Here is a 12,078-nt window from a genome sequence, read left to right as displayed (position 1 = left end):
AAGGGAGGGGACAAAAAATTCAGAAGAAAACAAGAATGTGATTTATAGATTATTAGCCTTTGATAATCTAGATTATGAAAAACTATAGATTGCTTTTAAAGAAATGAGTGTGCCACAACATTTGATTGTCCTGATGTGTAATCTGTACTCAGGACAAAAAAACACTGTTAGGAAAGAATACAGAAAAACTGAATGGTTGCAATTGGCTCTCAGAGCATCTTCAGGTTGGTTTCAGAGGTGGAGGCTGGAGCCCTGTTGACTGGAGGGAGCCAAAACAGGCATCAGGGCTTGAGTCTCAGAACTTCCCCTCCAGGCCCAACACCCAGGACAGAACCTCCAGGCTCCAAGACCCAGCGCTGGTGCCATCTCCCTCTGGCCAACGGGCTCCAGCCTCCACCTCCGAACTGCCCCTGAAGCCAAGCCTGGGACAGAAGCCTCAGTGGGGGAGGAGGGGGAGGAATGAAAGAAATGAAGGAAGGAAGGAAAGAAAGAATTGAGGGAGAAAAGGAGGGAACAGAAAGAAGGGAGGGAGGGAGGCTTCATTCCCATTGTCCCCAATGGCAGTGCGGCTGTGTGCACGCTCCGCCATTGAGGACAGCCATTGTCCACAGTTGCTCAAACCTTCAGTCCGTGGCAAGTCCATGGATATTGAGGTCCCACTATACAATACCTGGATAAGAACTCTGCCTGCCTGAAACTGTGGAGACAAAATGAGTGTAGCCTAGGCCTACATTAATAATTTTGCCAAATAGCAGGCTTTGCTGTCTTACAGGCATAAAATTCTATGTTTCAACAAAGAGAAAACTCTATCCCTTCTAGCTTTCTCTTGACATTAATCCATGTGGCATTTGTCATTGTTAATAGCTAAAAGATTCGATAGGATAGCTGATGAATGTATTTAAAAAAAATCCAAAATGAAGTTCAGGGAGGGCAGAAATAAGGAAGGAATTCATTTTCTATTAAACTGGAATAGTCTTTCACCAATACATCCCTGCTTTTGAACTCAGCACAAATCAAGAGAGATAAAAGGTGCAATCCATTCAAAGCTCATCACTTTGAAATCCCATTGTTCACAATTAGAAAACAAAAACAAATGCTTAATGCTCTTCCATTGAAACAAATGGGTCATGAATATGCTTAACTGTAGCTGGACCATGCCCCAGACAATGTACATGTAATAAACCGACAATCTGGCGAGTTCCTAGTAAACAGATGGCCACATTACCAAACAACCTCCATTGTAATTGACACTGATACCCTTGCTGGTAATCTGAGTTGCTAGGCCAAGAATTTAATGGGCATGGAGACCACATTTCCTAGTGGTAGCCCTTTTCATGTCAATAACCAAGCTTCCTTGGCAAGAAAGCATGGATATTTTCAGAGCTACTGCTTGTACTACAACCACTCTACAAAGAAAGAGGTCAGATTTTCAATCCTCTGTCTGGCACATTTCAAGAACATGAAATGTCCAGATCACTACATGTTTCCAGATAATCAGGTTCATTTTTCTTTTAGTAAGAGATGCATTTCTGTAACTATCCAGGCTACAATGTTTAATTTGATTGGTTTCCTCATGACTTTTTTCCTGAGTTCCAGTGATCAGAATTTTGCTTAGGAGGGAAAAGGCTGATGCCATCTGTTAATGGAAGGAATAGTAAGCAAATATATTGCTTTCACACACCAACACAAACTGACTACTGAAAGACCTGTATCACTTTACGCAGCCCTGTGAAAACGTAAGGACAAGGTCATGATTTGCATCCATCTGGATCCTATCAAATCCCATCCCATTTCCACAACTGGGTCAATATGCTTTATACCTGAGTATTTATGTTCACTCTCTACTGTACTCAAAGGAAGGAGTTAATATCCACGAAAGCTCATGCAAAAATAAAAACCAGTGAGTCTTAAAGGTGCTGCTATACTTATCCCCCACAACTCCTTTTTACACTGCAAGAGATTAACATGCCTACTTCTTTGAAAACTACTACATTTTAAAGTTTTATTTTTCCCAGAATAAAAATTGCAATGTTTGAAAATCTCACACTCAGTGAAAATGTTCTGTGTGAAATATAAAATGTCAAATGGATATACCTCCTCATATCATAATGCTCTATACTTAACAAGTTAAGAGACCTTTTATATATTTTCCTACCTGTAGGCATTATATACTAGCATTAAGAAGAAGAAAAATAAATGCACATTGGCTTGCAAAGAGAAAATGCATCAGTGCTGTTCCATGAATGTTTGTGCAAGAGGCAGTGGCTTTAATGAAAATTGGAGGAAGACTTAATTTGATTTAAATGAAGAAAAATCAGGGAATCTTGCAGATTTGATTAAATGGATCCCTGTCTTTTCCTCCTAACTCTCCATGGAGATAGCACTTTCATGAGCAGGAGCAGCAAACACCTTTCTATCTAACCCATTGTTTCACAAACAAATTTTTCATTAAAGATTCTTTAAAAACAAAACTCACCATTGCTTACATCTACAGGATTTGTTTCCTATGGAATACAAGCATCTGATCCAGCTTTATGACAGTTTGACATTTAAGGCAGGTGAAGAAAATGGCTCACCTAATCAACATGATCACATGCATCTTTGCTTTTCTTCATTACTGTGATGTACAGTAATTTAAAAAAGAAAACCCTGGTGACTGATAGATCTGATAGATCCAGCAAGCAAAATTTTCTGTTTCTATGACATTTTAGAAGTATGTTTATAAAGAGGTAGCAGACCATACTAATGCTTCTTATCCTATTATTTATTTTTCAAACCTCTTCATCTCTAAAACCCTGTTAAATTTTCTGTTGCCTCTTTAATCATTCCATGAGTGTAGTCTGAAATACGTTTGACCACAGTAAAAATTAAGGTAATACAAAATGTCACGCTGCAAATTTTAGTCGCAATGGAAGGATAGTGAGAATATAATGTTTTGTATATGTGTGAAATCTTGCACTGCTTTAACAAGACTATCCTGACACCCATGAAAAAAGCTTTCAGATAGTATTGTAAGCAGGCAAACAGGAATAGATTGGCATGCCTAGAAAACAGAAAACCAGAGAGAAATATTACTAGTTATAAATACAAAGATCAAGATACTGCAGATAGTGATAGTATTGTCCTTGTTAAAGGAAGAGTTTGATCGCTGTTAAGAGGAGTGCACTGGTTTTACTGGTTTGCGGGGGAAGGGAAGTTCTTCCAGAAACTAACTCTCTGAAAGACCTCAAAAACTGAAGGTTTTGCAAACAGACAATGAACCAGAATGACTCCAAGTAAGAATGAAGTAGAGAGATAAACTGACTTTGCAGCAAAAACCATTATTTTTTTATTTAAAAATACAGAAAAAAGATATCAGCAGAAACAAGCAGAACAGTCTATATTCAATGTAAGCTGTGTCTCAAAGTAAAAGCAAATGGCATGGATTCTGAAACTCTATTTCTGATCAGTCTAAAAGGGCTGTAGCTAAACTTAAGCACTGCAGACTAAAACATGGATTTTCTCACCCTTCGATGAGAAGAAGAGAGCAGCAGAAGGCAGGTCTCAGAGAGCCCCTCTCCATTTGTCTTTGTACCTAACCTCTTCCTAACTTGGGGCTATCTCCTAAGAGTAAACACCTCTGGGTGGGGCAAAAACATCAGTGTTGTTCTTTAAAAAAGCCCAAAACATGTGCTTGCAGAGGGCAGAGGTGAACTTCAAGTACTGATAATAACTCTTAAATTGTCTGATCATTAGAGACAAAACCAATCACATATGAATATTTACCCTCTTTCAAATCCAGATAGGTTCCCCAACCTCTCTGGATGCTGCACAATGCCTCACAATGTTGTTTGTGTGTGTGTCTCTCTCTCTCTGTGTACATCAATGTGTACACAATGGTGTGCGTGTACCAATCTGTACTACATTTGCAGGTGTCCATTCATTGGAAGTAGACAAGCCAGTTAAGCAATGATTACTTTCATCAATGATACAATTACTTTTCAGCAGAAGGAGGGAGTTGGTGGTAATTTCCAATTTGCCCTTTAGAATAAGGCTTGACTTTTCCCCAAGATGGACAAGGATTCAGGCATGACCTGTCCAGTATGCTTTCTTAAAAATTTGTGCAGATTCTGGCAACAGACAGCTTTCTTGCCTCATACATCAAAGTCCAATTTTCATATTTATTGAGCGTAACTGGTAACATCACTTCCAAACTATACCTGGTCCAGCATTTTATTTTGGCAATGATTAACCAAAGGTCTATAAGAAGTTCATAACTAGGGCATGTGTGGAATAGCATTCGCTCCATATATTCCCCAGCAACCGGTACTTACCGTCATATTGCTTGGATACTGTAGGTACTATATAGCATCATGACTGATAGTCATTGATGCCCTGGTTTCCATGGATGTGTATATTGTATTATAAACCTGGCTAATGCTATGAGGTGGCTGCAAGAAAATATTTTATTCTTCTTCTGTTTCTTTGTGTATCAGGGAATCACATTAAACATACAAAGATGAATGGCTTTAAAAGAGTCTCCTTGGCTCATAGCAGAAGACATATTTTTAACTCTTATCTGATAAAATCTTGAGAGAAAGAGCTGATTTATGACACAACAGAGTGGTATATTGGAAATTACTTTTAGTTTAAAAGTAATTTATTACTGTTACCATTTGAGGCCTCTCCATCAGTTACTTACTGTTCGCTACCATTTTAAAAAATAACTCTTTTTAAAAGTAGGGAGATTTTCCCTCATTCAGTTACAGAGATAATATAATGTTACTATATACCTTCATTAAAGGAAAATAATAATTATTTTCAATTAATCTTTTTATTATATTTGAAAGCAAAAAACATAAAAAATTTAAAACCACTAATTTACACACATAACATGTAAAAACATAACTTTACACCAATCTACATATATAAGCCTAACCTAAACTAAATTAACCTCAGCCCCCCCATTCCTTCAGTTCCCTCCCTCTATATAAAATTATAACATTTAACACAATAAACACAAATCTAATTCACATGACTAAAAAATCTATAATCTTGTAAGCCGCCTTAGGTCCCTTTCTGGAAGAAAGGTGGCATAGAAATTAAGTAAACAAATAAATAAAAATAACTGACTTCAATTTCCAAACCTAAAAATATTAATGCCCAATATATATGCTTTCTCAATTATGCTAACTTATCTTTATTTCACTTCTGACCTAAAAAACAAAAACAAAATTGTATCAAATGTCAAATTCTGTTCTCTTCTTTCTTCTTCATATAAGGCATAAACATTTTCCCAGACTTTTAAAAAGTTATGCAATGATTTTTCTTTGATCAATGTCACCAATTTGTCCATCTTGGCCACCTCAAAGACTTGATCAGGCCACTCTTCTTCTCTAGGAAGATAATCAGTTTTCCAACTCTGGGCATATGACAATCATGCTGCTGTAATCATATAATGCATCACTTTATAATTTATACCTTTAAATTTCTCCTTTGATATAAGCAGCAAAAACAGCTCTGGTCTTAACTCTATTCTACATTTAAAAATACATTGCATTAACTTTTGTATTTGTCTTAACTTATTGTTTTATTATAAGACCACTATATGTGGTAAAGAGCATCTTCATGGTTCACTCCATAGATGGTTTATTCTTCATATATATGGCCCCAGGCTCAAATTATAGTATTTCCAGATGCTGGGGTCCAAACTGGAGGGGGGCCTGGTGGAGAATTGGTTAAATGCCACTATTGCAACCACAAGGTTGAATTTGATCCCAGGGGCTCCAAGGGTGACTCAACCTTCCATCCTTTCATAGTTGGGTAAAATGAGTATCCAGCTTGTTGGGGGCAATTAGCTTACAGACTAAACTACTTAGAGAGTGCTCAGTTTACTGATAAGTGGTATAGAAATGTACATACTAGGGATAAAAGTCTGATTGGTCTCCGCAAACATTCTGCCCTGTAGCCACCCCAGAACCACACCACTATCTGTTTCACTGTAGGGATATCAGATAGACGACTTTTTATCTGCCTTTCCCTTTCCCCAAATACGTCCAGCAATTTGGAGAAATTTTTCAAAATTCAACTAAAACTGGAAACATATTCCCACATGGGAGACACTAGGTGCCTCTATGGTTTGTGGCAGGAGATATTTCCAGGCTTATTGTCTGCACTCTGGCACCTGGAAATAGTAGCATTTGGTAAAGAGGTTACATATATAAAAAGTGCACAACTATCACTTCATATAGAAGGTTTAGTTCAAAGTCGAAGGTGGAGGGATGTACAAATATATTTTCCCTCAAAAATAAGTTCCAAAATGTGATAAATCTCATTTTCCTAACTGGTTGCCTCAATGTATGATGGTGTTTCTTGTTAAAGATGAGATAACTTGCAAGTACTTTGGATCCCTACCCATCCCATCCCATCCCATCAGTGAGAAAAAGAAAAGCCCTTTTAAAGCAGAGATTATGACACTATTTGGCAGGATTTTCACCGTTGGGGAAAAGAGTACAAGGGCTCTTCACTCCAGCAACTTTGAAAGCAGACTTTTTGATGTTGTGCCACCTTCAGATCACCTTCCAACTCTGGATTTCCCAAGTCCTATCTTCAGTACATATAGTTACAACTTCAGAATGGTTGACGGTACTGGGATCAGAGCTTACTGGGCCTGATTGGTATGTATGTATGTATGTATGTATGTATAAATAAATACACACACACACAGGAATTGCTCTGCATGGTCTTCAGGGCAGACATCTCATTTCTTGACCTCTAGGGAATAACTCATTTTATTCTTCATTCTGACTTTACCTTTAACCAATAAGGTTAAAAATATTGCATATGGACAAGTGCGGAATGTCCTACTTTTACATCAGTATTTTTATTAAGATCCAATGTGTAGTTGTAGTCAGAGTGTTGGATTGGGACTTGGGAGATCCAGTTTCACGTTCCCACTCAGCCAGTGGGTAATCTTGAGTCAGTCATTTTTTTTTCTCGACATGAACAACTTAATTGGGTTACTGTGAGGAGAAAGTGAGAAGGAGGAACTTATGTGGATATAAATGTAACTAATAAATGATAAAATAATAAAGGTATGACAGCATGCTAATGGATTCTTCAAGAAAAGTAATGTACATATTTCAGCAAGAGGAAATGCTATATACTAAATTTGACAAATTTAGGGATAGCATATAGTTTGGCAAAATTCCTCATCACAATTCTTCAGAATGATTGTGCAATCAATGTAATTGCCTTCCTCCCCCCCCCATCCCATTAATGCATGTGCTGATCAACCTCATGTTTTCAGACCCATGCAGACATTGATCCTGGGTGGACTCTTAGAAAGCCCCCCAAGAAAATCATGGTTTACCATTTTCCCATGAACTATTTAGTAACTGTAGTGGATTGGAACCACTGGGAAAATGACAGTTAGGAAGTAACACATTTGAAATACCGACCTTACTCATAAAAGTTAATTTTTCAAGTAACAAGGGGTAACCTACTTCCTTTGTATCATATAATAACTACTACCATCATTTGAACAAAGAAAAATTTGAGTATGTAAAAATTTATTCAGTACATCTGAATATTTTTGTCATCATTTTAGGATTTTTTTGAGCATTTACATATTTTAAGTGGTTTAAAAAACCCCCACACAGATGCATTAATGAATAAGAAGCAATAAATTACCCTGTTAAAATTAATACCAATATATTAGTTTTTAAAATAATATTTCCAAGCTCTGGTAAAGTAACACATACCAACACATCAGAGAGAGATACACCAAATTCAATTGAAACTAAACCTCAGAGCAGTGGTCCCCAAGATTTTTCCAGCTACTGCCCCTTTTTCTCTTGGGCGACAACCCTAGTATGCTCGCCCACATGTATTTCTTGATAATAGGTATACTGTTCTACTGCAAATTAAAAACAACAGATCTAGGCAGATGCTCCTTTTGCACCCAGTGACCCTGGGAGCATCAGCCAAGCATCTGCATGGGCAGTGTCTTAGAAGCCTCTTGCCAATGCTCAGCCGCTGCTCACTTTGCACCCACTCACTCAGGAAGCAGCAATCAAGCAGTTGGCTGACAAGCAACCAAGAAGCCCCTTGCCTTTCCAGCAAAGGTCAGTGTGGGCAGCTAAGAAACCTCTTGATCACAGCTTAGCCAGCTGCTCAGTTGCTGTTCCCAAGGTGACTGGGTGCAAAGGGAAAAGCCTGAGCAGCTGGCTAAGCAGTGACCAAGCAGTGACTCTCAATCCTTCTTCACCGGGGCACAGAGGGGCATGGCTGGTGTGTGGGTTGGGGGTTTACAGTGGCCACATACTCTGAACTGGAGACTGGCATGTATAGGGAAAGGGAGAGACTTTAACTACAGGAGCCACTCCAAGGTGAAGGTGTCTTTCCAAGAATTGAGCCCCCCCCCCCCCCCGATACTCCTCCTTCCCCAGAGACAGCTTCAGGTGTTATAAAAATACACCAACATTGTTTCTTCTTCTACCTCTTCTCTCAGTCTGTCCGATGGAAGAAAGCAGGAGCAGCAATTCTTGGAAAGAGGCCTTCACCTTGAAGTGGCTCCTTGGAGTGGCAATGCACCTCCAACCTGCTAGTCAAGTCCCAGCAAAGCTCACAAAGCTTAAGCAGGGTCCCAAATTTGAATGATGATGATGATGATGATGATGATGATGATGATGATGATGATGATGGTGATGATGGTGATGATGGTGATGATTAACCTTTATTTATAAAGCGCTGAAAATTTACACAGCGCTGTACATACAATCTTTTAATTAGACGGTTCCCTGCCCTCAGGCTTACAATCTAAAAAGACATGACACAAAAGGAGAAGGGAGCTGCTGCTGCTTTTGCCATGCCACCACATACTCTAACACCTTGCTCCAGTCAACCAGTCTTCCCCAAATGGCACCACTCTGGGCCAACAGAAGCAATGCCCCGCACCCAGCCTTGCCACCGCCACTACTGGCAGCTCACACAGGCAGGTGAAGAGCAGGAGGCACCAACACATGAAGTGATCTGTGAGGCTGCATGGTGGTTTTAAGGGACTCTGAAAAGAAGTTTCATGAAACCCTCATCATGATCCTAAAGGCTGATTATTCCCCTTGTCTTTCTTGTGCACCAATATTTTGTCTGAAGGCCCCCCTGCCATCACCTTTTCCCCTCTCATTTCCACCTGCTGCCCCTTCCACCCCACCACCCCCTGGATCTTTCCACCGCCCCCTGGGGGGCATACTGCCCACTTTGGGCCTCAGAAGATGGCAATGGCAAGCCTCCTCTGAAGACACCAAGAAAATCCTGTGGCAGGTTTGCCTTAGGGTCACCATAAGTCAGAAATGATTGAAGACAAACAACAATAACCCCATGAAATCTCTGTGGCACAGAAAATTTTACCAAAATTATTTTCATACTTGCAAAAAGGAAAATTTCTTTTAAAGACCCCCTTTGGAACAGATGGGGAAAATTTTTTCAGAGTGATTCTAATTCAGATATCTGTTGATAGTTCCTGTGGTGATTTTCATGGCAGTTCCAAGCAAAAAGGGTGAGTTTTCCCATAATATTCTTGGAACATAAAAGCACATTGGAGCATGCAGTAGAAGATTGCTCCATTAAATGCTTGTAGTTATGAACCCATATTTACAATGTCATTGTTTATTCATGTATAGAAATTCACATTATTGGACAGTTCTTAATATATGAGATCTCCTATTCCAGTGATACAATCTCTGCATATATTAATGGACCTTGTACTTCAATCTGTTTGTCTTGTCCTCAGTAACATGTTTATTGCATTATACTGGATTAGTTTTCTTTAAAATCACACTGCTTCCAGCCTACCCCATTTCTTCAACAGGCTATTTTACTTTTCTTCTTTTCTTTTCTGTTACATTTCTTTTTAACCATCACTTTGAAACCACAGAACTGAGAGATGAACACTGATACAGGGAGAAGCAGTCATTTTGCATCTTTGTGCACATACCTCCTCAGGAACACATCCTGTTGGTTAGTCTCAATTAAAGTAGACCCATTAATTCAATGGGATCTACCTATGTGTTGACTCACCATTCAAAAATTGTATCAATTGCTCTAGCTGGGACTAACCAATAGGATTCCAGCTTTCATTTCACTTCAGGTGTCATCTTTAGTTGTTTTGCTGGTTTTTTGGAGGGATTAAAGTATGTGCGGTAAAGGAGGTTTTCAGAAGGCAAACCATTGTGTTTGGGAGCAGTTTGAAAACATTTTTGGTACTGTATATGGACATTTTAAAAAACCCGATTTTCTTCTGTTGTTGTTTCAGGGAGCTTGCAAGGGGTTTTGTTTCGGACTGAAAAATGAAACCATACTGTCAGTACCCCAATATACAACTTTCTTTGCATTCACCAATAACTGAGTAAACATAACAGAAAATCTGGGCAAGAATCCACACCAATTCATGCAAATCTAAAACTTAGCTACAACTGTTTGTAGGCAAATTTCTCAGTCCTTCATACATCCCCCCATTATTCTATAACTTTCAAGTGCCTTGGGCCTTGTATATGCAGTCTTTCAGAGAATGCCAATGCATGTGAAGCATGAGAAGCCCTTCACCAGGTTGCTCAAAGGTTTTACAATAAAATCAATAAATTAGCAGAATTTGGGGGAAATGTGTGAGAGATCCATCATGGCACAGTGGTTTGAGTGTTGAACTATGACTCTGGAGACCAGGATTTGATTTCCAGATCAGCCATGAAAGCCACTAGGTGAGTTTGAGCAGGTCACATGCTCTCAGCCTCAGAGGATGACAATGGCAAATGTCCTCTTAACAAATCTTGCCAAGAAAATCCTAAGATAAGATAGGGTCACCATAAGACAGAAATGACTTGAAGGCACACAGTAACTACAAAACTTTTATAAATATTTATTTAAGTCATTAATGCAAAGTGTAGAATTAAGATTCTACATTGTGATATTACAAAAATTATTAAACATAACAAGAGTGATATGGATGAAAAGGTCAAGATGTGGTGGTCATTCTTTTACAGGGTGTCAGTTTAGTAAGCTAGTTGCACTTTCACTTAACACCAGATGAATAATTCTACTTACTTCAGTGTTCTAATAATTTCCATGTATAAAGGAATGTCTGGGAGAAGATAATGAAGCACAGGACCATTAAGCCTGATTATCTATTAGCCTAATTAAGTGCATTTTTCACTTATGCTTCATTTTGGCATGAAGGTATAACAGAGACAAGGGGATGAGGAGAAACAGAATCTCATCCATTTGATGCAGAGAGGTGGAAAATCTTATTTTCCAGAAAGGTACAAGAACAGAAATGGGTAATTTGCTTGCACTAAAAATGAGCATAAAATAGGAGAGGCGAAGCTTGGACATCTACACTGCAAGCTCAAATTGGCCTATCCTGTTTTAATAGTCATGAGTTCCCTTACAGATGGCAAAGTATCAACGCTTTGAAAACATTCTTCAAAATGCTTTTATACAGACCCTTATTTTCCTTTCAAGAGAAGTACAGCTCACTGAGGAAAATATATATATTTTTAAACCACTTCAGGACTACATCCAACTGTCTGAAATAGTGTTAGACCCATTGAATCACTGGCATTAGCACTAATATACAACTCAGAAATGGATACAATGGCACCACTTTACTTGAGATAACCAGTTGGATTTAGGAATCTGTAGTTTGTGTGGATGTCACCGCTAGGAATTGGTTGGGTTAGCCCCTAAGAGTCTACTCACTAAAATGAAAAAAAAAAAATCTGCTAGAGAGCTATATAATACTTGCAAGTCTTCATCATTACCCTGTATAAGATAAACTGAATGGAGATATATATATACTGAGAAAAAAGAGAGAAAAGAAAAATCTCACTGGCGACTGCAATTCCTTTGTCTGTAGCCCAGCGATCAGATTACAGCTTCAGCAAACTCAAGCCCAGGCTGTTTGCTTGAAGGGATGCTGCGGCAAACACTTGCCCCCCCCTCGTCTCCTAGCACAACAGCGCAAACACACACAGGCAACAGGGTCCTCTAACCTTGTGCCTCCTTTCCCCTCTTGTCCCACCAAGAGACGAGGAAAGAACCAAAGGG

Source organism: Sceloporus undulatus, chromosome 1 (assembly GCF_019175285.1).
Source record: "Sceloporus undulatus isolate JIND9_A2432 ecotype Alabama chromosome 1, SceUnd_v1.1, whole genome shotgun sequence".
Lineage (NCBI taxonomy): Eukaryota > Metazoa > Chordata > Lepidosauria > Squamata > Phrynosomatidae > Sceloporus > Sceloporus undulatus.
The sequence above is the reverse complement of the archived record's forward strand: the minus strand, read 5'-3'. Positions refer to the sequence as shown.